General features: G+C 35.3%; 1 protein-coding gene across 7 annotated transcripts in view; it reads right to left on the minus strand.

Moving 5' to 3' along the window:
- cacna2d1.L (calcium channel, voltage-dependent, alpha 2/delta subunit 1 L homeolog) overlaps positions 1–24,643 on the minus strand; it is a 303,885-nt gene that overhangs the window by 278,626 nt on the left and 616 nt on the right. The window lies entirely within an intron of this gene.

Here is a 24,643-nt window from a genome sequence, read left to right on the forward strand (position 1 = left end):
TCACCGCAAGGAAATTAATTTGCGAAACTGTGGTGACAATTCGCCAGCTAAAAATCCACTGTGTCAAAAAAAAAAAAAAATCACAGGTCAATATTGACGCACATAAAAATTGTAGCACGTCAAAATTATTCAGACGCCCATTGACTTTAATGCATTTTGACAAAATAGACATTCGCGTCAAAATTATTTTGACGCCCATTGATTTCAATGCGTTTCGCAAATTTTTTGTTGTTTCTCGAATTTAGCAGTAAATTTGGGTATTTTTCGGGGAAACTGCACAGCTTTGCCCATCACTAGTATTCACTGGTAAACACACAAATATGAAAAATTTTTAAAACCTCTGGTACCAAATATCGGGGATTGTAATTGTCCACCACAGTGCTCACCCTCTCGCCTAAGTTTTTTTTTCTTAAAAGACGCTGACCACTTCTATCTTCCTAGCATCTTTTTATTGTAAAAAAAGAAACATTGTCTGCATATTTATGACTTTGTAAATGGACACCTATTTATTATTATATTACTCCATATATTATATACTACACTAAAGATTGTAGGCAGAATTGAGCAGATAGTGGACAGAATAAGGTTGCAGAAGGAGCATATGATGTCAGCATATTTTTTGGGAACACACAATTCTACCATATTATAATAAATAAATGTTAAAAAATTTCCAAAAATGCACATGTACAGCCATGCAATGAATACTGAACACAGACATTCACACGCATGTTCCATTCAAAGCATCCAGATGGAATGTGTATTATTATAGACAACTGTGTGCCTGGTCTATATTCAAGTGTGCTCGCTACCTCGACAGCTATAAACCTGCATGTTATGATCTAATTGAAAGGACAACTTAATGTAAAGAAAACAGTTTCCCATATGATGCATACAGTAGTAGATCATGACAGGAGTCCATGTTGCTGCTAACAAAGCTTTTAACAAATGTTCAGCTATTCTTGATATTCAATAGAATTCAACAGTGAATGACTAAGTTGAAATAAGGAAAAAAATAAAAATCAGTGCTATTGATCCTTTAAATTGATAGATCACTAAGCAGGTGCTGCATGGAGTTTTCATTAATATTGAAGTATAATAAAAATGTATTATCATTGTAACTTTGAATTGTGTGGATTTAAAGGCTGTGGCTCAAAATAAAATGTTGACCAAAAAAGGGTTTCAGCATAACCTCACCATCGGTTGTTTGCATAATATTAATCGTTATGGACACCAGCACAATTCCTGAAGCCATGGAGAGAATGAAGAAATAAAGATAATTCAAAATGCCCTATGCAGTAAACAGAAACTGAAAAAAGAAAAACATGACAAAAATGTATTTGTTGAATTGTTTTTTTTCTAATGGGGCTGTTTAAAAAAATGCACATTTTAAATTAATCTCTACAGTACCAATCAGCTTCCAAGTAAAAATAAAACATACCAGACATGGTTTGTCATGTATTAAATACTTCTAGCATGACATGTTCCTGCACTCTACACATCTTCAATGCACAGACTTATGCTACTGTAATGGAAAGAAAGCATTATGCTACCTACTAAACAATTTCTTAAATAATGCCAGTAGACTCCTCATATCAATCATTTTAAGGAGAAAAACATACATATAGAATTACTATCTTTCTGCATATCTAAGAGTATAACCCTACAACAAGGAGAGGCAACCTTTTTCATGCCAGATGTTGCCGATCTACAGCTCCCATCACCCCATGCTGTATTAGATAGAAGAAGACAAGTGTTTTAGTGCCAAAGCAGATGGTATGTCATGGCTTGCCAATTCTGATGCCCCTAGATAATCACATACATGCTAACATGAAATCTGTAAATCACTGTTCTGACTATCAATCTTTTTTTGTGATCCTTATCCAACTTGTCCAGTATTTTAAAAATGGCAAGGCTTTATTACACATCTAACAGCGGTTACAAATTTTGGTGAATGAAATTTGAGTAAGTGGTTAAGCTCCAGTGATTGTTGCTTTCGTAGATATCTAAAATACTTAAATCCAGTAAATAAAAATGATTGCAAAAAAGTTTTGGTTGATTTGGCGATTCCATAATAAACCCAATATGGCAGTTCTGCCAGCTCTGTACTCAGCACTGAATGCTCTTAACAAATAACAGTCCATCTAGTATCCAAGACTTTCTTGAATCTCAGATACAATCACTTCAACTGGATCACTTCAAATGGATTCACACTATTGTGTGGTCCCTTAAATTTCTATACTGTTCAGGCATTAACAGCTCATTGAACTTAAAGAATCCCATAAATAGGCCTTAATAAATTTAGTAATGCTAGCCAAATCCTTACACCAACTCCATTGCCAAACCCTGAGAGGTGGGAAAAGCAAAGCAAAACCTGTGGTGCAATAAAAAATACTTTGTACAATTTGCATTTAAAGTAAAAGAAATAAATGTCTAGTGAATTAAAATTAGATGTGATGCTGTCAGGTAAAGGCATGCAATATCCAGCTCCTGATGAATTAATTTATGTCTTGACACCAATGCAGAAGCACCTTTAATTAATGTGAGATCCATTATCCAGAAAGCTCGGAATTACGAGAAGTTCATCTCCCATAGACTCCATTTAAATTAAATAATTCAAATTCCTAAAATTGATTTTCTTTTTCTCAGCAATAAGCAGCATATAAGATCATTAACATTCTATCATTTGTTTGCATTTATTATGCAGATCTACAGTTAGTAGGCAAAAAAACACATTTGGGCGTTTTTTTTTAGCTCAACACATTTTCTTTTTTGCAACACATTTTTTAAAATAGACAAGGTTTTTTTTTTTTTTAAAAACTATGGATATTAAACTATGGATAGTCTATGGGTGTTTTTTCTCTCGGCAGTGAAGTGTGACAAAATATTTTTCTCATCCCTAGTTAGTAGATGAAATGGTCTTAAATAATGACATTTCTGCAAGCATCAGTGCTTACATTACATATGTTCTATAGGATTTTATAACAATAAGATATTTAGATAGATACAGAGATATATATATTATTCCATCTTCAGGAATAATTGCAAATGGTCTGTTGTGTTGGAATCTTACTTTATCACGCTTACAGAACAGTCAAGGCAGCTATACATGAGACAGTTTTAGAAGTGAACAAGCTATTCATCCTGTAGCATATAAGCCTAGAACATTTCAGAATCACCCACTTTCAGAATTATACAGCACATGCTAATGTAAATTGCAATTCATTTACATGTATATTTTATAAGGGCTCTTACTCACTTGCGTTCTGACCTGCGCTCCCCTGCGTTCCGTTTTTTGGCATTCAGCCGCAGGGGAGCGCAGGAATAGACGCATGTCATTATTTCAAATGGAGCTGTACTCACTCAGGCGCGTGTAGGCGCCGAACGCAGGTTGAGACGCAACATGCTGCATTTTTCCTGCGTTCAGCGCCTACACACGCCTGAGTGAGTACAGCCCCATTTGAAATAATGACATGCGTCTATTCCTGCGCTCCCCTGCGGCTGAACCCCAAAAAACGGAACGCAGAGGAGCGCAGGTCAGAACGCAAGTGAGTAAGAGCCCTTAAACATGCACATTTATAACCACAAAATGAAATAATAGTTATTTAAGCATTTTGGACCTATTTTGTCACTCTTACTAGATGTTAAAATATTCTTAGACTACTATAAAAGACAACACAAAAGTCATTATTCTCATTAATACTTCCTCCCCCAATAACCTTATATCACAGCATTTACATTGTGCACTGTATCATTTATACTATATAACTGGATGTGTCCATAAATCGCTTGATACCAGGTTTACCTTCCGTCTATAGACGGATGTTTTATTTTGAATTATTACTATCCTTCACTACATTTATTTTTGCAACTCCATCAGGTTATTTTACTGTATAATATGCAATTGCACAATCCATTTATTCTTTACGGTTTTCTGACTGGTTCTTAAAAAGAGAAAGTCAAAATATTCATTACGGTAATATAAACTGTAATAGCACAATGTGCTAATATCCCACTGTATAAAAAAGCAGAAACGCTATTAACCTTCAGTTAACTATCAGCTGAACTACAACCCCCATCAGTCAGGAAACTCTAGACTTGAAAACCACAGGCTGCCTACCATTACCTAGTTAAATGTTCAACAGAATGAAAGAAATACAATTTGTCTTTCCTAATTAAAGAAAGGCCTACAACTGGTTTGATTTAGCCTTGATGAAAAAAAAAGCTTTTCTAAACTTGGTTTGTGTAGACTAATTGCAAAATTAGATACATCAAGCTGTTCCTTTGCCAGGTGGCAGCGATTGCCTAACAAGACTCACTTTCATTTTATTCCAAATCCTAATTAAGAAGTCCTTTTTTAGAGGTGAAAAGCTGACCTATAGATTTCTCTTTTATAGAAGCAGAGAACAGGTACAGATTCGCCAGATCCAAGTAAATTGCCATGTAGTGTGCACACTGGCAAATGTAATATATGTATAAGAGGATCTTGTGAGATAAAGATTTACATCTTGTCAAAGGCTTTTGGTAATACAAGAAAGATGTCCTGCATGACTAGTCAAAAAACTAGCATCTAATAATACTGATAAATGGGCAATTAAATTGTCCTACTACTGAAATTCATAATAAAGTTCAAATCCACAGTTTTTCCATGTCAAGAAAGGAAATCACTTTAAATGATAGTTTATAAGTACTATGAACCTTGTTATTCAAAACGGGCAATTTATACCATTTCATTGGCACATAAGAAGTGGTATTTATAATAACTGCTATGTACACTGATATGAATCTATTGTGAGATGGCATTAGTACAGATGTGTGGGCTCTTCTATAGGTGGGCAGTCTTTATGACTAGCACAGGAATTGTATATGTATTTTGTGGGGATACCCTTATGTAAAAGTATAGTACAAAGTAATCAACAAAATTTTACACCGTAAAGAGTCTAAATACGAGTTCTTTGTTTCCCAAACTATCCCAAAGCTTAGTGTTTAGAATCTACTCTTGCATGGCCCATTATAAATGTACCTGGCCTAAAGTGAAGGAGGAAGTATATCAGGGGCAATTCCACAAACCTAGAGTCCTAAGTGTTTCTTGTACCAATATAATTCTATACAAGTGCCAGCCCTTAAAAGTGCAAGAAAAGATTCTCAGAAGTCATCCGGTATTTCCTTGCACTTCTCTCTATTAACAGAGCATATTAGCAGGATATGATGCAACTAGTTAAGACTGGAGAAAAGCTGGGAAGCAACTGGATGTTGACACTACCATTGACAAGCTGCAGATAACAACAACAACAACCCCACTGGGAGACAAGAATATCCAGGGCATTGGGGCAGAGACCCAGAATTCAGATAGCACAAAAAGAATGCCAGGGGAAGCGAGCCAGAAACTGGGAATGACCTGGCTAGGAATGAGGGAACCAGAAGAGGAGGTTAAGGATTTTGGGGGTTGTAGTTCCTGGGTTACTATTGAGATGGGTGGAGACATGAGGGGTTTAAAGAGGAGGGAAGTGAAGGGAGCATGATCTTTTACCTTGAATGGCTCCAACCCTCCTCAGAATAAAGGGCTAGTTGGGTAAAGGGGGAGTGTTAGCATAATTGTCCAGTGGGAGGGACTCCACTTAGGGGGAAGCCTGTTAGAGAGGTAACAAGTGAAGGGCATAAGAGAGGTAAGGCCATGGACCAAAGTGATGGAGGGTTCCCGGTGAAAGGGGCATGAGTTACAGAGGATAGCTGCACATAGGAAGGACAGCAGGTGGGCCCCTCGCTATTGGGTACAGATGTTAAGCAAGTTAATAGTTAAATATTTGATAAATTATGGTACATTGCCCTACACTCACCAGTTTTGGTTTATGTTAATTATGTGATTTAATAAAAAAGCTGCAGCCTTTTTCACCCAAGATATTAGATGTGGTTGGTTTGTTATTTAAGAAAATGGGGGCAAAGTTTGGTGTTGTTTGGAGTGGCCCATCAGATTGGCGCTGCCCTTGGATTTATACAAATTTTTACTAGCAATAATTAAGACATGTTGGATATGTGCATATAGGCATATGTAAGAATATTTAGCAGGGTTGTTATGGGGAAAATTATTTCCTGAAAAAGTTATAAGGGAGCATTGGTCTAGATCCCAGATGGAAGAATCAATGCACATACAGTATTGCTCATTCAAAAAAAACACTCACTGAGCACAGAACTGGAGGGGTGACTGACAGCCCTGTCCTTAACTTATCTCAATGAATGTGGTGATTTCCATACATTTAGAGGGAAAGGTAATTTTGGACCTTCTGTTGGGAAAGTTGTTCTCCAGACTGACAAGTCCCTGCCATCACTGTTACCCAGCTGAAGCTTAGGCAAATGTACTATATGTATAAGAGGATCTTGTGAGATAAAGATTTACATCTTGTAAAAGGCTTTTGGTAATACAAGAAAGATGTCCTGCATGACTAGTCAAAAAACTAGCATCTAATAATATGGATAAATGGGCAATTAAATTGTGCTTAAACTGAAAATCAATAATAAAGTTCAAATCAACATTTTTCCCATGTCAAGAAAGGAAATCACTTAAATGATAGTTCATAAGTACTATGAACCTTGTTATTCAAAACAGGCAATTTTTACCATTTAATTTGCACCTAAGAGGTGGTATTTATAATAACTGCTATGTACACTGATATGAATCTATTGTAGATGCCATTAGAACAGATGCTTGGGCTCTGCTATAGGTGGGCATTTATCTCTATGACTTAAAAGGAAACTGAAGTGTTAAAAAAACAAACTTCTGGTATACTGGTATTCCATTAAGTAAAATGTGGGCCAAGTTATCATCCCATCTGATGAGCCAGGAAATTTCTGAGACATAAGCTTTGTCGATCTCCTGTTGTCAAGATAATGTGCAGATTTCACATTAATTGTAGGTTAAATATTCTTATAACAGATGCTATTTTTATACCAGTGGCAAAGGCAAATAATGCTTGCAAATTATGTCAATATAATCTAGTTATAAAGGTATGCTTTCTGAAGATAATTATACCCCCACTTTTATAGACACAGCAATATTAGTGTCATTTGTTTCATACGCTTAATTTTGTTGTGTCATTTCAATGAATGAAATGAAATACTGTATCTAATTGTGTCGTGAAAAACATGGAAAGGCATATACAGTATACACATAGTATGTGTGTGTGTGTGTGGTTTAAGTGCATTAAATAAATAATTATTCTAATTAAAAAAAAACAATAATTTTAAGATGCCATTATTTTTTGCAAAAAGGTGTGTTAACACCTATATTTAAGAGTGCAAAAAAAAAAAAGTCACACAAGACGGGAAGTACTCAAATGTCAACATTTCAAAATATTTTAAATTAGAATGCTTTTATTCAGAATAACTGACATATGACATATACAATATATATACACATTATATACAGTATATACTGCAGGGCCCGAATGTGTTTATAGTGGGTATGTTGTAGACCCTTAGTACAAACATTGCTACATTCCAAATCACAGTGAGCCACTTGATATAGTATACTACAGCATGTTTGAGCTTCCTATTTACAGTAAGGGAATGGGAAGCACCCCCACCCACTTGCCTTCAGTTTTCTCCAGGTTTGGGAACTTGAATTCCTTTGTTGTGACTTCCTGCAAGGTTGCACAACAAAGCAATTTGTTTTTATAATATCTTCATGCTATTTTGGAAAGATTCTTAAATTGGAAACTATCTGTAAGGCAGACGATGATCTAATATTTGGCCATGTCAGCAGTCCTCTCACGCCTGCACACTGCTCGAGCTTGAGACCTTAGGCTCATTTAGGAATGCAAGTACAGAATGCAAATGCAATTGTTTTTGCAATTTACTATTTTTTTTTACCCACAATGCAGCATTTTACACAATTTCAACAAATTACAGCTGTAAAGGGAAGGTGTGTCTGATGCAATGCAGCTGAAATTTTAGCAGTTGATTGCGGATTCTATTCCACCTATATTCCACCTTAAGGGTGGAGATAACTGCAGGGTGACCCTACATCTTGCTCACAATTTATTCTGGACTGACATGGTGGATGCATTTATACTTGGTACAAGTACCTTTAATAAATGCCATCTATATGCACAAAAATTTTGGTGTGCAATTGCATCTGTGGTTGTGAATGAATCCACCTATCTTCAAATCCAAATAGTACATAAAACTAGTGTTCTTTTAACACAGTGGTAAGCCTCATTACTGACTGGGGGGAAAAAAGTTGCAATATTTCCATCTACACTCAAAACGACATTAGAACAAAGATTGCATTCCCCATTGGAGCTAAATATGGCCACCAAAATAAAATCAGAGGTTGGGAAAGCACACAATCATGGTGTATTACAGATTTAGGCAATGTCTCCCAGAAGCATATAATAGTATAATATAGTATATGTGCATGGTGACATTCATTATTATAGGCAGCAGAAAGAATGTATCACTGAAGTTTTTTTAAAAAAAAATAATGATCATGGATCTAAATTTTGATGCGATCCAGGAAAATCACAACTCAGACATTAATAAGTACTCCCTAAGGCTTATACATTGCAGGTGTATACAGTGCAGAGGATGTTCACTGTTTGAAAATAGTGTTGTACAATATGCAGCAAGGAAAGCAAAAGCATTATGCACTACTGATTGTGCCTCTTATCTCACAAATTAATTAGCATATTGTGTTGTTTATACAAATGCCCTGCAGGTGTCACTGTCTACATGAGTTACTGTGCATACTTCCTGGTAGCTTAAAAGAGAAAGTGAAAGCTTACTGTTGTGTAATGCCTGCATGACTCTGCTAATAAAGCACTGTTATACTCTACTCATCCTCAGCTACCCAAAGCATAACAAATGGCGACAAGGATGGCTCTTCTACCTCTGCAGCAGCTTGCAGCTTTTCTTCCAAACCCTGGTGAGACTACCATACCTTTTACTGCTTGGATCCGTATGTTTGAAAATTACATTATTGCTTCTGACCAGGGGAGATTTCTGCTGCTAGAAAGCGTGCTTTACTTATTTACTGCCTGGGAGCAGAAGGACAGCGTATATTCTATACATTACCATTAGCTGATGAGACTTATGAATCTGCTCTTACTGCTATAAAGAACTTTTTTGTGCCAAGAGTAAATGTGGTTGCTGAAAGATATAAATTCCGCCAACATGGACAATGTAATGGTGAATCTACAGAACAATTTGTAGCAGGTTTGAGAGAGCTGGTTATTACTTGTCAGTACTGCTTCTGCTGACAAGGGACACTCCATTAACCTGATGCTTGATACAGGTTCAGCTGTTTCTATACTACCAAAGGATATTTTCATGAAATACTTTGCAAAAGATCCACTTGTTGCACCTGCCCTGAAACTGGTCAGTTACTTAAAGGATCCAATCCCTGTGCTTGGATGCTTGCCAGTGACTGTACAATTTGAATCAAATACTGTAAAATGTGACTTGTACAATGTGAATAAGGGTACTGCTATACTTGGAAGGGATCTCTATGCTGCATTAAACCTACAATTAGTTGATGGTCTCATTACTACAGCACCAGTGCCTGCCACACAAAAAATTTCACATAAAGTTAAGTTGAGACCAGATGTAAAACCAGTACACCAGAAATTGAGGCGATTGCCCTACTCTATAATGGAGACTGTCTCACAGGAACTGGTAGAGCAAGATGTGATTGGAAAATCAGAATCCTCTGAATGAGTTTCACCAATTGTTGTATCAATGAAGAAAACTGGAGGTATTCAATTGTGTGTTGATCTCCGTGAACCTAATAAAGCAGTTGTTATGGATAATCATCCCTTGCCACACATAGAGGAAATATTTTCAGAACTCTGAGGAGCAAAATTCTTTTCTACTCTGGATCTTCAGACTGCTTATCATCAAGTATAGACAGAGCGTAAGTATTCAACTGTTGAAAAAAAGGGCTATAGTGTGTGTTTGGGCAACAGAAAAATAGAGAACCTACCTATGGGGTAGAGAATTTACCTTATGCACTGATCATAGCCCTTTAACTACACTGCTTACAACAAAGGGACTAGGAAGAGCTGGAAATGCATATAGCTAGATGGTCAGCAAGGCTACTGAATTTCAACTATAAAATACAATACAAACCAGGTTTGAAAAATGTTACTGCTGATTGCTTGTCACGTTAACTTTACCTGCAGCTTCTGATACACTGGATGAGGACATTGAAGTTGTAGCATTGACTGATTTACTATCATCTAAAGTTACAGCTGCTGATTTTTAAGCAAGCTTACCTCACATATCCAATTAAAGCAAAATTACAGACATCTTACAAAGCAAATGGCCAAATGCTGAGAAGAAACGCAGTTCTGATCTTCAACCTTACTACAGGATTAGACACAAACTGTCCTTAGTAGATGGCTATGTTGTACGTGGAGCTCATTGTTTACTGGTACCAGAGACCTTGTGAGAAAAGCTCATACAACTTGCACATGAGAGTCATCAAGGAATTGTATGTACAAAACAAAGACTACGAGAACTATACTGGTGGCCAGCAATGGATGCTGATGTGGTAACTGCCATTCATTCTTGTGTTACTTGTCAGAATCATGACAAAACAGCTATCACATATACCACCACTTCAGCCAGTACCATTTCCTGATTCAGCATGGGAAAACAGTAAATGGCCTGAAATTGCATTTGTTTCTCATATAACATCAGCTACAGTAATAACATTTCTGTCTACAGTCTTCAGTAGAGAAGGTAATCCAAAGGAGTTAATATCAGACAACAGACCACAGTTTGTCTCATACGAGTTTGAATCCTTTCTGAGAGAGAGGAATATTGTGCATAAGAAATCTTCGGTGTATTACCCACAAGCAAATGGAGAAATTGAGCGATTCTACAGAAGTCTGAAAGAAGCCCTACAGACAGCAAATATTACTGGGAAATCTTGGAAAGTATTTACAACATAGTTCCTACATAACTACAGAGCAACGTGCCATGCAACAAAATCGTTCAGCCTGGATCTTTAGTCAGAATTAAGAAACCAGGAATACTGAAACAAGGACAATCTAACTTTACTACACCTCTTGAAGTGAGATGCCAGCGAGGACCATACACATATGAACTGTCTGATGGACGCATATGGAATGCAAGTTGTCTTGCTCCTGTTAGATATGACTTTGGATAAGCTCCATTTGATGAAGGACATTTTCCTACTCCTGATGTCAACTGCAATAGGCCTGAAGAAAGTGAACCTATAAGGTGTACTGAGAGAATCAGAAAACTACCTGCATGGACCAAGGACTTTGTTATGTGAAGAATGTATAATATTGTTTTAAAATGCATACTGTTTAATTGTTGATGTTTATTATAGTTGTCCAAATGCTTTCCTACTATAGGGGGAATATGTGGTGTTTATACAAATGACCTGCAGTGTCACTGTTTACATGAGTCATTGTGCATACTTCCTGGTATCTTAAAAGTGAAAGCTTACTGTTGTGTAATGCCTGCATGACTCTGCTAATAAAGAACTGTTATACTCTACTTATCCTCGGCTACCCAAAACATAATACATATCATTCATCAAATTGGCTGAATCAGACCCATGACATGCAAATCAGCCCAGCCAGTTAGAGGCTTGCACAGAAGTTATTGATGCCTGTGCTTCCCTTTCCCCTTATTACATTGCTCAAGTTTCGGGCAGTTTTCAAAAGTAAATGTTATCTTTAAGACACTGGGAATTGTAAAAGCTAAAAGTTTACACCAGGACTTAATCTATAGCAACGATCAGCAGAGTAGCACCAATCTGAAAGCAAACAACTTATTGTTATGCGTAGTCTGGTGTCAGATTTATTACAATACATCCAGAGAATTTACTCATAATAAATATTTTCATGAAACAATGCCGTTCTCAGTGTTTTTAAAATACCATATAACCATTATATATTAGAAAAAAATGCAGCCTGCAGTTTCAGGCTGGAAAAACACTATTTTCCCAGACGGTATCTGTTGCAAAAAAAGAAATCGAAAGCACACAGAAACAAAGAATATACATATACACACACAATACCGGTTAATAAAATATTGTCTTAGCTGCTTTTACATACTAAATCAATTGGTTTATGTTTTTTTCTTAGGGCTATAGTATTCGCTGAAGTAGAATTATTAAAGTGTAGTCACTGATAATAAAAAGCGATGACAAATGACTCCACTGGATTCCATGCTTGGTTTAATCTCAGATTTGCTTCCCCCAACAAGCCTGCCAGTGATATTATTTTAGTTGTTTGATGATTCATGTTATCCCCATATGGTAAATAAGAGATTGTCTTTAGGGACGTCATAGAAACATATAACATTTTAGGTATAGATGTTCCCCAAGCAAATAACTGACCATATAAGGTAACTGGGGAATAATGCTCCCCCCTTTTGTAAAATATAAGAGGCCAACGAAACCTTTAAAGGTGATTTTGAAAATCTTCCCATTTTAAAGTGGGGATACATTAAGGGGCCCATTCACTAAGTTCGAGTGAAGGAATAGAATAAAAAAATACTTTGAATTTCGAAGTATTTTTTTGGCTACTTCGACCACGACTCGAACGATTCAAACTAAAATTTGATCATTCGATAGTCGAAGTATTGTCTCTTTAAAAAAAAAACGTCGACCCCCTAGTTCGCCACCTAAAAGCTACCGAAGTCCATGTTAGCCTATTGGGAAGGTCCCTATAGGCTTTCCAAGTTTTTTCTGATCAAAGGATAATCCTTCGATCGATGGATTAAAATACTTCGAATCGTTCGATTCGAAGGATTTAATCGAACGATTATTCCTTTGAATTTCACAAAATCCTTCGACTTCGATATTCGAAGTCGAAGGATTTTAATTCGGCAGTCGAATATCGAGGGTTAATTAACCCTCGATATTCAACCCTTAATGCATCTGCCCCTAAGAATCATTTGCACTAAACCTACTGAGATTTAATAAGTAGTTTCAAGTGCAATTTTTATCTTTTTACCCACAATGCAGCATTCCTCCCATGATTGCAAGCAGTGTTATTGCAGTTGCCAGGGGGACTAGAGTTAGGGGCTCATGATGCAATTGCAACCAATGTATTAACATTGCCATTATTGTACTTGCAATTTGACGCAAATTAAAAACTTTCTAAATAGGGTTGGCATCCTTCCAGTGTTTGATGTGAGAACCCAATTCTTTGGACAAAGCTGTTCTATAGTGATTGACACGAGCCACTGTGGGAGCTACCAATTGGTTTGGAGGTGGTAGTAGTGGGCAAGGTTTCCACAGCGCCTGCTTCAATAGACCAGTAATTATATATTGTTTTAAAAAGTGGTAATTTGTTACTTGGGAAAAATGTTAATTAAGTATTAATTTTCCATCCCTACCCCTCTCTCATCCATCGTATTTATTCTGAAAGATTATAAATTGCAACAAACATAGCAGTAGCACACTCCAGTAAAGGATATCAAAATGTATGTATAATGCAGCAGACACCCATGCTGCCTGATACCATCAGTTTAGTATTAATTTTGTAACAGAGACGTGCTTCTCACATTGAAGAGTAGTATTAAAGATTATCTTTAATGCACATAGTGAATCAATTTATAAAGGCAATAGCTGAAATATTGTATCATGAAAAAAATGTAAAGATATAAAATGAATTTTAATATATTAAAAATAGAGTTGCCTAAACCCACTCTGCATGTTAGATGAAATGATCTTACCCTTCTGAAGGGTAATGGAAGAGAAGAAATTATGCTATAATAGTTGATTAAAATATGTTATATGTTGGTGGTGAGAGCATTCTGCTACCAGAGAGCCTGATGAAAAAAACTGTCCCCAATTACAATCTAGGTGTTTCTCAAGTTGTTTGACTGCAATATCATCTTTATTCTGGAAGTTAAGTGCACAGATGGCTGTTTCTTTAATTTCTTTTTAGATCTTTCTTAACCTGATTTGAGTTGAAACTGGCAAAAAGTTCATCACTGCATCACTTTTTGCCAGTTTCAACTCATATTTTTAAATATCATGTTTTTTCATGATATTTAAATATTGGTCATTACTGAGTAATGACCAATATTTAAATATCATGAAAAAAGAGTGTAACCGTTTCCCCAGCTGTAGGAAAAGTAATATAAACAGATATAATAGGTAGGTGAACCATTATCCGGAAACCTGTTATCTAGAAAGCTCCAAATTATAGGAAAGGTTAACTCCCATAGATTACATTTTAATAAAATAATTAAACATTTGGAAACATATTTCCTTTTCACCGTAATTATAAAAAAGTAACGTATTTTGTTTAATTAATGTTTAAATAATTTTAATAGACTAAGTTATGGAGATCCAGATTATGGAAAGACCCCTGTTCTGGAAAGCCCAAGCATTCTGCATAGCATGTCCCATACCTGCATATTATTCTAGTATACTAAATGTAATGTCAGCAAATCACAGATATGTAAAAGATACCTAATTTCTAGAATTTTGTTTTTCATAATCACTTCTATGTTTCAAGACTATTTCCAAACTAATTCACTATTATAGACAGTCAGGAAAATGTCAGTTTAAAAGAGAGGTAAGGATAATTTCACTTAAGAGCAGATTTATTAAAAATTAATTTGGTGTTGTTTGCTTGATTTGCATAAGATACTGATGAATGTTTTCTGAATCTTCAAATTGGTTGGGATTTATTAAAGAGAAAAAAAGTAAAACTTCGCTAAAAAAAATTTCAGCACCATGCAACTTTTGTTTTCCACAAAAAAAAAAAAAAATACACCTGAAAATATTTTGTTACATTTTTTTCTTATATATGGTAGTGCTCAAGGGGAAAAAAATTTATATGTTTTGGCAGCATTCCCCCCCCACAAACTCAATTTTTAATACATGTGCCACTTAATGCTATCATCTTAGACTGCTAACACATTCTGGAAGGCTATTATTAGGAATGCTGTCACAATTTTTTTTTTTTGTCAAGTCACGCCAACTCTAATGCCATTTTCGCCAGAATGAGTAACATCTATTAGATAATTCTGTCAAACTGCATACATTTTCTACTAGAATGTATGGTTTATGGAAACCATGATTGATTGATTTAACATGAAAACACTCAAATGAATCAGAACAAACCCTTGGACAAAGAAAATCAATTGCAAAAACTGTCAAACATGCTTAGGGATAGGTTACATTAAAATAAAAGGGGTAGAACACCTCCCCTCTTCCCCGTTCAACATGAGGTTAATGAATAGGGCTTGTTCTGAAAATCTTGTTTTAATCTTTAAAAAACTGTATTTTTTGTTATTCTTTCAGTTAAAGAGAGAAAACTGGGAAACTGAGGCTACTTCATGTTTGGTCCTTTAGAAGTAGATTCACACTACACAATTAACCCCCCTGAATAATGGACTGCTGCTAAAAAAAACAACCACAATAAAGTGGGTAGGTGTATGGTGGTAATCTAATTTGCTCCCACGGACAAAACATGGAGTAGCTTCAATTTCCATGTGAAGCACAAAACAGATTTTATGTGATTAAAGCAAGATGCAGAAAAGTGTTTGCCACAAGCACTATTCATTAACTCGTGTTGAACAAGGGGGTATACTGCCCCTTTAACATTTATTTACAATATGGTATTCTCCATTGCTTCTTTGCAGTGTTTAGTTTCAATGTGCATTGTATGTATCATACGGCTTGGTAGAAAGAAGTTGTCAGGTTCAGCTGTATGTCTACACCTTAATTCAGACTTGAAATGGAAATAAAAAAAACCCAGTGTTTAATAAGATCGGAACTGGTATGCCACTTATGTGTGCATACATGCGTCATTGACTGTGCAAGCAACACATATAAGCTCCTACTTTAGTGGCATCGGCTCAAGTCATGCTTCCAATCTGGGCAGATGAAGGATTATGACATTCTGATTATGTACCTTTTTAATCTACAAAAAGATGGAACAATTCCTGAAGAGAATGACCAAATGCAAACTGATTTTGAATATCATTGTTTACAGCATAATACTATTGTTTACACAAACAGCCTATTCCAATTTCCACCACTGGCATCCATAATTTAATTCTCCCAACAGGTATGGTATATAGTATATGGATCTAGTTCTCTTAATATTAGAAGGGGCATGGGCTCAAGGCATGTGATTAGTCAGCAACAATGTTGGAAAAGGCAGCATAAAGGCACTTGCAAAGTAAAACAGAAAAATAAATCCTTGTAGAATGAGCAGTGTACCTTAAAATTGAGGTTCTAGCAACAGCAGATACTCAGATAATTTTCATCAATAACTTAAATTCCTCTTCCCATAAGGAGAGATACTGTCTCTATAACCCTACCAAGTCTCCTTTAAGGGGAGATGTGATGCTTTTGGCATGAATAATTTGTACATGCATTTAGCCAGTAATGTTAGAAAAAATTCATCCTTCTTGCCAACATTGAACTTATCTAAGGCTTGTTTATAGACCAAATTTGCTTATACTCCATCATAAAGCAGTGATGCATTCTGAGAAGGTATGAGCAATTTTTTTTCATCTGATACAGATTTGTTCATTTTTGGGGACAAATTTTTCAAATCCTCACTGGAATTTTGACATGTTTTGTTTAGCTGGAAAAATATTGCATTTGAGAAAAAAAAAACTAAATTGACTCCAGTATATTTGATGTAAGAAAAAATGAGGTTAAAAAAACCCATATGTTTTACATATGATCCATTGAGAGGCTTCTATCAAATTGCAAGATGGTTCGTTTATTTTCAGAAGTAAAATCTCCATTTAGTATTGGAACCTAAACACTATACACCAGTATGAATATTTTAACTCTCTTAATAAAAATAAGATGGCAGACCCTGCATGGTAACATACAGTTGCACGTTATTAAAAGCACATGACTTTATATGTCTGATATCTGTACATGAAACAACATGTTTGTAAATAAAAATTTAGTTCAGTTACTGTTTAGGTCAAACCGAGATTGCATTATATATATATATATATATATATATATATATATATATATATATATATATATATATATATATATATATATATATATATATATGCGTGGTTTCTTTTTTCTAGCCTCATTTCAGTAGCAAACTGAAATTATAGATTTTTCATCATAATATAGATGCAGAAAAGGCTGAACTCCTTTCAACAGGACAAGAGTAGCCTTCATAGATACTCCAATAAATTATAATTTCTCATCATTTCTTGGTGTACTGGCAAGCACAGCACAATCTGCATCTCAGGCCTGACCTTCTGTCACTGATATAATCCAATTAGCATTTAGCCTGCTCCACTGCGCAATCTCCAATAATGTAAAAAAAAAAAACCACAGTGTGAAGTATATATTATATAGGAAAGAAAATGCACTGCCCAGTCAAAACTATTTGGAATTGTGCATGCCAATTTATACCTTTCATTAAGATTAGTTTTACAGTAATCATACAATAGTGAGCAATGGGCATTTTATTACTTACAGAACTGACAACTTCACAGTTCTCAACAGCATACAGAAATTGTGAATAAGGGTCAGCGTTGTGACTACTCTATATAAGGTAGTAACTACTAGAATGTATTACGCCTTAACAGGTATTAAACATATTTGAAAGAGGAAAAAAATCTCCTGATCATGAATAATATTTTAGATGAATATGACCTTGCATGCTAAAGACTTGACTGGCAAACATATTACTCAATCAACTATTAAACACAGTCACATCAGCCATCTACAAGTTGAATGTTCAGTCACAGTCATATTGGAAATAAACTTTTATTATTGTCCATCCACATGTGTTTTCAAAGTGGTGTGATCGCAGAACAATAATCTAGGACGTGTATGGGTTCATGAATCAACCCAGAGCTGCAAGTGCCTGCCATGCACTTCTGCCGAGTATCCTAAGGTTAATAGATAATGGGAAAGATCAGTCACACACGTATGAATATACAGCTAGAGGGGCTGCACTGATCTAATCATATACAATGATTATGCAATCAGCACAGCCTAGCAACTTGCATTATCCCGGTATTTTTATATGATCCGGTCTACTCACAGCAAGCTTCTCCAATTATTTCAAGTTGGCCACCACATTAGGTAATGTACAAATAATTAACCACATACTGGCCGATACATTAGATAGCTTTAAGAAGGATTTGGGTGGCTTTTTAGCAAATGAGGGTTATGGAAGATTACTCATACTACAAGTTGATCCAGGGACTAGTCTGATTACCATTTTTGAGTCGGGATGGATTGGTTTCCCCTCTGAGGCAAATTAGAGAGGCTTCACATGGGTTTTTGTTTCCTTCCTCTGGATCAACTAGTAGTTAGGCAAGTTATATATAGACTTTAAAGGTTGAACTTGATGGACGTGTCTTTTTTTCAACCTAACTTACTATGTTAACATGTTGATGTGTTGCCAACTGAAAAAGTCAATTTCTTGTCAGTACCCAAACATGGACAAAAGAGACATCTACAGATGCAGCCACTTTGGTTTGTCTGTTTGACACAGAATAACTAAACACAGATATCCCATTTATCTCATTTAACACAGAAAACTGTGACATAACATCCCATCTAATTAAAGCATTCACCATTGTGAACAATGGTGCTTTGGTATGCTAATGAAAAGGTTAAATGCATTAAATGAGTTAAGATAACTTTAGATAACACAGTTTCTTCAATTAACTCTGAGTCATGACGCATTTAACTCACAAATCCAAGTGGCTTCATCTGTATATGAACACAAATTATCATTCTAATTTAAGTAGAAAACTGGACTATGTGGAATTATAGAGGTGACGGAACCAGGCAGCAAATATTTTGTGTGGCATTTAATGCGAGTTGGCACCAACTGACAAGTCTTTTCAACTTATAGCATAAAATAATTTTCTTATTAAAGCAACAAACTCGTCATAACTGGTTAAAATGTGTTCTAGAGTTCTTAACAGATTTTCTGTTTTCTTAAAGGCCAACCAGTATGTCTCCTCTATGAAGAATGCAATGCGCATCACATTCTGTTTTCTCGATGTCATTTTTGTCATTTTCATGTCTATTTTCCTGACTTCACTTGAAGTCAGTTGGCACTGTAAGAACAACAAGTCTAATTAATTACAGTAAAATATGCAACAATCTCAGATAAGCATTGCAAAACAGAGGAAATGGCTTTTAAAGCCTACAGCACATTTGCATGATACGGGCAAAGTAAATGCAAAATAGAAGGGGAACCAAGTTCAAGTTTTAGAGCCCTAAGGGGGAACAAAATTGTGTCCCTTAGAGCTCATTTAACAAGTGCTTGCAACCAGATTGTTAATGTAAAATATACCTGTACTGTATATACCGAAAGGATTAACTTATTCAAGATGTACAGTATTTGAAATAGCTTAAAGCCACATAAAATGTTATTTGCCGTGTAAAGCACTGATGCGTTTGGATTATGTATTGCAATGCAGTTTTACATCATTAGTCAGTGTATGTGTATGTTTGTCATTAGGTTTTATGGAACAATAATTGAACATGACAAAGTTTTTTGGGGGGCTATATATGATAAGACTTGAAAATATATATGCTCAAGAATATAATAATGATAATATATGAACAGTGTACAATACTGAAATCACAAGAGCATTAATAACTGTTGCTGCAACAAACACACTGAAAAACCACGTGTATACAGTATACCCTTTTTCAACAGTTAAATGTTTTCCAAGGTTAAACATATCAATAAAAGTTTCACTCTAACATAACAATTCCTGTACAGCTCTCATACAATTAATTACAATGTATTGTCTCTGTATTAAGACACAGTAACTGCTAAGTAGAACATTGATACTATCATCTACAACATTTCACGTTCTGTCCACATAAAAAACACATACTGAGCAAAGCCATGATCATAGAGTATTTGCACCTTGCCATTTATACATAAAATGTAGGCACAGGCTTATTAAATTAAATCATAAGCTACAGGCCAAGATAGATTTCTAAAACATAAGCAGATAAGGCTCATTCAATTTTAAAAAAGATGTCTATTCAATATCTGCCCATCATAGGATGGAGGCTTCTGCAGCCATGAAACAAATCTATTGTGTGGAGCACATACTCTTAAGCCTATTGTATATTTAAATGGCATTATATATCTAATTCCTTAATAAAAATATGGAGATAAGATGTCTCTTGACAGCAGCGTCCTAGGGAAAAGAAATAGATATGAAATTCAACAAGCTAAGCAGAAATGTAATTAGAATTGATATATGATTAAACTCTGATTAAAATAAATAAATAAAAAAAGGGGGAATTAAAATCAAATTGGACCCGCTTCAATAAATTCACAAGCAAAATCATCAAATCCACTGTGTGTTTTAAAGCTGTACATTTTTAGAAGAGCCTTGTGATTGATTTCTTAGTGTGTGGTGATGTATTACTGTCTAATGTAACACATGCTCACTGTCTGCCCTCAGGGAGCCACATGCAAATTAGACAGATCTACTAATCAGATTATTCTGGGTAACAGTATGCTTCCCTTATAAAGAGCCAATTGTTTTTACTTTGGGTATTTATGCATGAATTTTAGTTGACATCCTTTGCCATTACTAGCAGCAAGAAAATGAACCCCTTCTGTAGAAAAAAAGCGAGTGTCAGAAAATCACATCTTTACTTCTGCTTGATTCGTGTTATAACCATTGTTGTGTCCTGGTTATACAAACAGAGAGCAGCTTCCTTTCTGACTGCACTGATGCACTAATTACGCCTGGGTGCTGAGCCACACTTTGCAATTAAGTATATTAATATCTGAAATTATTGATGCCATTTGGTAAACCGGCTACCATTTAACACAGAGCTGAATATATGGCGTATTTCTGCAACAGGAAGAAAATGTCAAATGATTCCTACGTTATGCTAACCACACAATGAAAAATGGGTGTAGAATTAAAAATATTACACAGTTTAATTACTTAATTACAAATGAATAAATACACACGCTATATTCTATAGACAGAATAAATCTACAGACACGAGTTCTCTTATCTGGAATTTTTGGAACCTGGTGATTTCTGGATAAGGGGTCTTTTGCAAATTTGGATCACTTTTCTTAAAGGCTACAAAAATTATAAGCATAAAAAAATAGCATTATTTAAAACAAATGTGCAACAATTTAGACAGCTTCGTTAAAATTTAATGCAAGAAACACATATACATAGTATATATGTATATAATATTTATGAATTTTATAAATAAAGAACATTTGTTTAAATAGAAATAGGGATCTATCTGTGGAGAATGGTATTCCCGTATTTCTGAGCTTCCTGGAAAATTGGTTTCTGCACAACAGATCAAATTCTTGTATATACTTTTGGGAAATTGCAAGGATGAATCATTATATTTCAACATCTCATACAGAATGTGTCCTTATAATCAAGCAGTTTATAAAAAAGATTAATGAAATCCCATTTACTTCAATTATCTCATATATATATATATATATATATATATATATATATATATATATATATATATATATATATATATATATATTTATATATATTAAAAGAATTGTCATATCTGAAAAATGAAAAGTGATGAGTTTGTAATTGCAGATCCACAGGCAACAATATCCAGTTTAGTGTCACTTTAGTATGTGATGCTGTAGTTGCTTCATCTGGTTTATTTACCTTTAAAAGATTTACAAAAAAGGAGAAACACACATATTAGACTATATATTTTGCTAAGAAAGAGAAAAACAAAAATCTTTAGAAAATATTACAAATCAGCAATTCCCTGGAAAAAGGTTTTAAGAGCCCTTTTCATTGAATTTTCCCCCTTTGCACTAGACAGTCATAAACTTTAAAATCCTGAATCCTTATTAGAAGTACACTTCCACAAATGAAATGTGCAAATATTTATTTACATTGAGATAAACCTTTTTCCCGGTTTTCTTTGGCTCTAATGGACTACACGTGTTCAGTATTAGTTCTGCATGGAATACAATACAAAGATAAGCCATTTTAAATGTTCTCTAAGCCTCTTTTTTTTTTTTTTTTTTGCTTAGTGGTGAACCACAGCCAGAAGAGGTGAATACAGCCTACCAATTACATTTAAAATTAGCAAGTAAAGTGGGCAGCAAAGAGCATAAATAAAACCATTCCTTGGAAACACACACTATCCTGGTCTTGAAGTTTACTTTCATAGATATGGTACATTCTATTATTTGGGTTTTCTGGTTTCATTTAATCAAGTAAAACCAAATTGAAAATGAACTGTGTGTAAAGCATGTAACAACAGTCTATGCTGTATCTAACAGATGAGTGTATGTGTTTGAGGTCTGTGGATATTAATGCTCATATTTCTTATAGTAAAAAGAAACAGAAACATATGAATCAATACATAAGGTTTCTCGTGTGCCTTATATGCATTTCTTGCAATTCCCATTGTGTTTGTTTATATACACAAACACATGCATATACTGAACAGTTAGGAGAGGACTACAAAACAGCCACATGTTTGAAGCCAAGTACAGACTCGCCTATTAACAACACAAAAGAAAAAACATTGCATGTTAAAAAGCACCACCTGTTGTCTCTACTGACAGACAGAAGCTTAAGTGACCAATGTTTATTCAGCATTTTCAGAAAATGGTTTTCCACCCATCCACCATGGGGACTGAAGCAGTACTTTTTATAGTACAAATATTAACATGCCATGTTGGTTCAGCACAGACATTTAACTGTAAAAGCAAAGTGTATAATAAAAAACATTTGTTTATACTTTCGATTCGGAGTCCACCAATAAATCTGCTAAATTGGTGTTTTTTTTGGAATCCTGCCAAATGTTACATTGTCTATGCATTGCTTAATCATAGCAAATTGCAGACCAATAAAATAAATAAAAAATTTTAAAGCATGATTATTAATTTGCCAGTGACATCTATTTTATTGTATATATATTTGTGAATAAATATCATAAAGGCCTTCTGGAATTTTATAAATGAAAAAGAAATAATTATGTCCCATAAGTAAATATACTTTAAATACAGAAGCGAGATAAGGAGGTCAAGAGGCTAATAATCACTAGAATACAGTAATTACCTATCATTAAAGATAATGAAAAATGCATGCAGCTTTAAAATGTGTGATGTTAAAAACTAAAGTAAAAGTGGCCACTGGGATTAGTAAATAGCGTTCGTAAAATTACCCACCCTCCCTCTCCCTATGTGTATAATTCACTTCCAAAAGCTTTGTGCCTCACTTAATCCTCATTTGCACTACGCACCTTTCTAGTAACAATTGAATTGCTAAATCGGGCCCTAAACAAAGAAAAGGCTACCACCCCAAAAAAATTAATTGCATATCACTCCACTAAAGCAGAAGTTATACTTTAGCAATACTCACAGTGTACTTTACAGTATATACATACTGAAATATAAGGGGGGTGTCAAAGAAGCCACTTCCTTGCATAGTTTAAAGAACCCCCCTTTGCCTCAGCTTGCTTAAAAAGCTTGTGGCCCAGTATAATTCAAATTTAGAGCACTCAAGCCTTTCTGTTCTCTGCTTGCAAGGCAAGTTAATAGGACAGGCTGCCAATTCTTCTTGGTCGGATACATAATGGAATAAACCCTGGGAACAGGATCCATTTATAACAGCACACAAGCAGCACTAATTGTACAAATGTACTACTGGCAGCCGCAGAAAACTCTGTTCTATTTGCTGCACAAGCCTCAACCCAGGCAGCAAATGCTACGAAGAGCATAACACGTATATTTCTGCTTTGTTTGCCTAAGATAAATTTGCTGTACTTGATCTGATCATTTACTCAATATTTCCTGTACATTCCCCTATCCCATTGCTGTCATGAAAATTCAGTATGGTATATGTATGTATGTATGTATGTATGTATGTATGTATGTATGTATGTATGTATGTATGTATGTATATATATACATATACACACATACACACACACACACACACACTGGTAGTCCCCATGCCACTACCAATTAGTAGCTGGGGGCTCTTCGACATCTCAGTGCTACATATGTTTCACACACTCGCTTTATTTATGACGAAAGGCAGCAAAGGTTTCTGGGTTCTCTCTTTCTATTCCTCCAGGAAGCAGCAACTGTCATAACAAGCGTGCTTGATGGACGGAGTTTACCTCAACCCTGGGTAAGCAAGGGTGCATGTATTTAGGATATGCTTAAGCAAAGTAAAATACATCAGCTAGATCCCAGCAGCAGCACACTGCCATAGAAATGACCTTCCCATAAAAAGGGACGGATGAAACTTTATTCCCAGCACAGCTCAACGGCTGGGTATATTTAGAGTAGGGAGCCTGAGTTTTGCTCTCTTGCAAATTCCCAGAGCTGAAAAGTAACACACTTGGATTTGAGATGAACAGCCAGTCCAGTGATGGACAAACAGGTGTCATCCAATTTCTATTTAACTACAACTCCCAGCACCCCCTGTCAGGTTTCAGCGGTCACCAGAAGCTGAAACTTGTATTCAGCAGACGAAGAGCAACACTAGGCTTAGATTCAAGAGTGCAGCCCGTGGGAAGCATACAAAGCAAATGGAGGTACTGGATAAGCTCACACTGCATTCATACAATAGCAAAATATACTCACATCCATTATGCTGGGGTTGAGAACAAAGTTATTTTGCACAAGAAGAG

The sequence above is a fragment of the Xenopus laevis genome, chromosome 3L, assembly GCF_017654675.1.
Source record: "Xenopus laevis strain J_2021 chromosome 3L, Xenopus_laevis_v10.1, whole genome shotgun sequence".
Classification (NCBI taxonomy): domain Eukaryota; kingdom Metazoa; phylum Chordata; class Amphibia; order Anura; family Pipidae; genus Xenopus; species Xenopus laevis.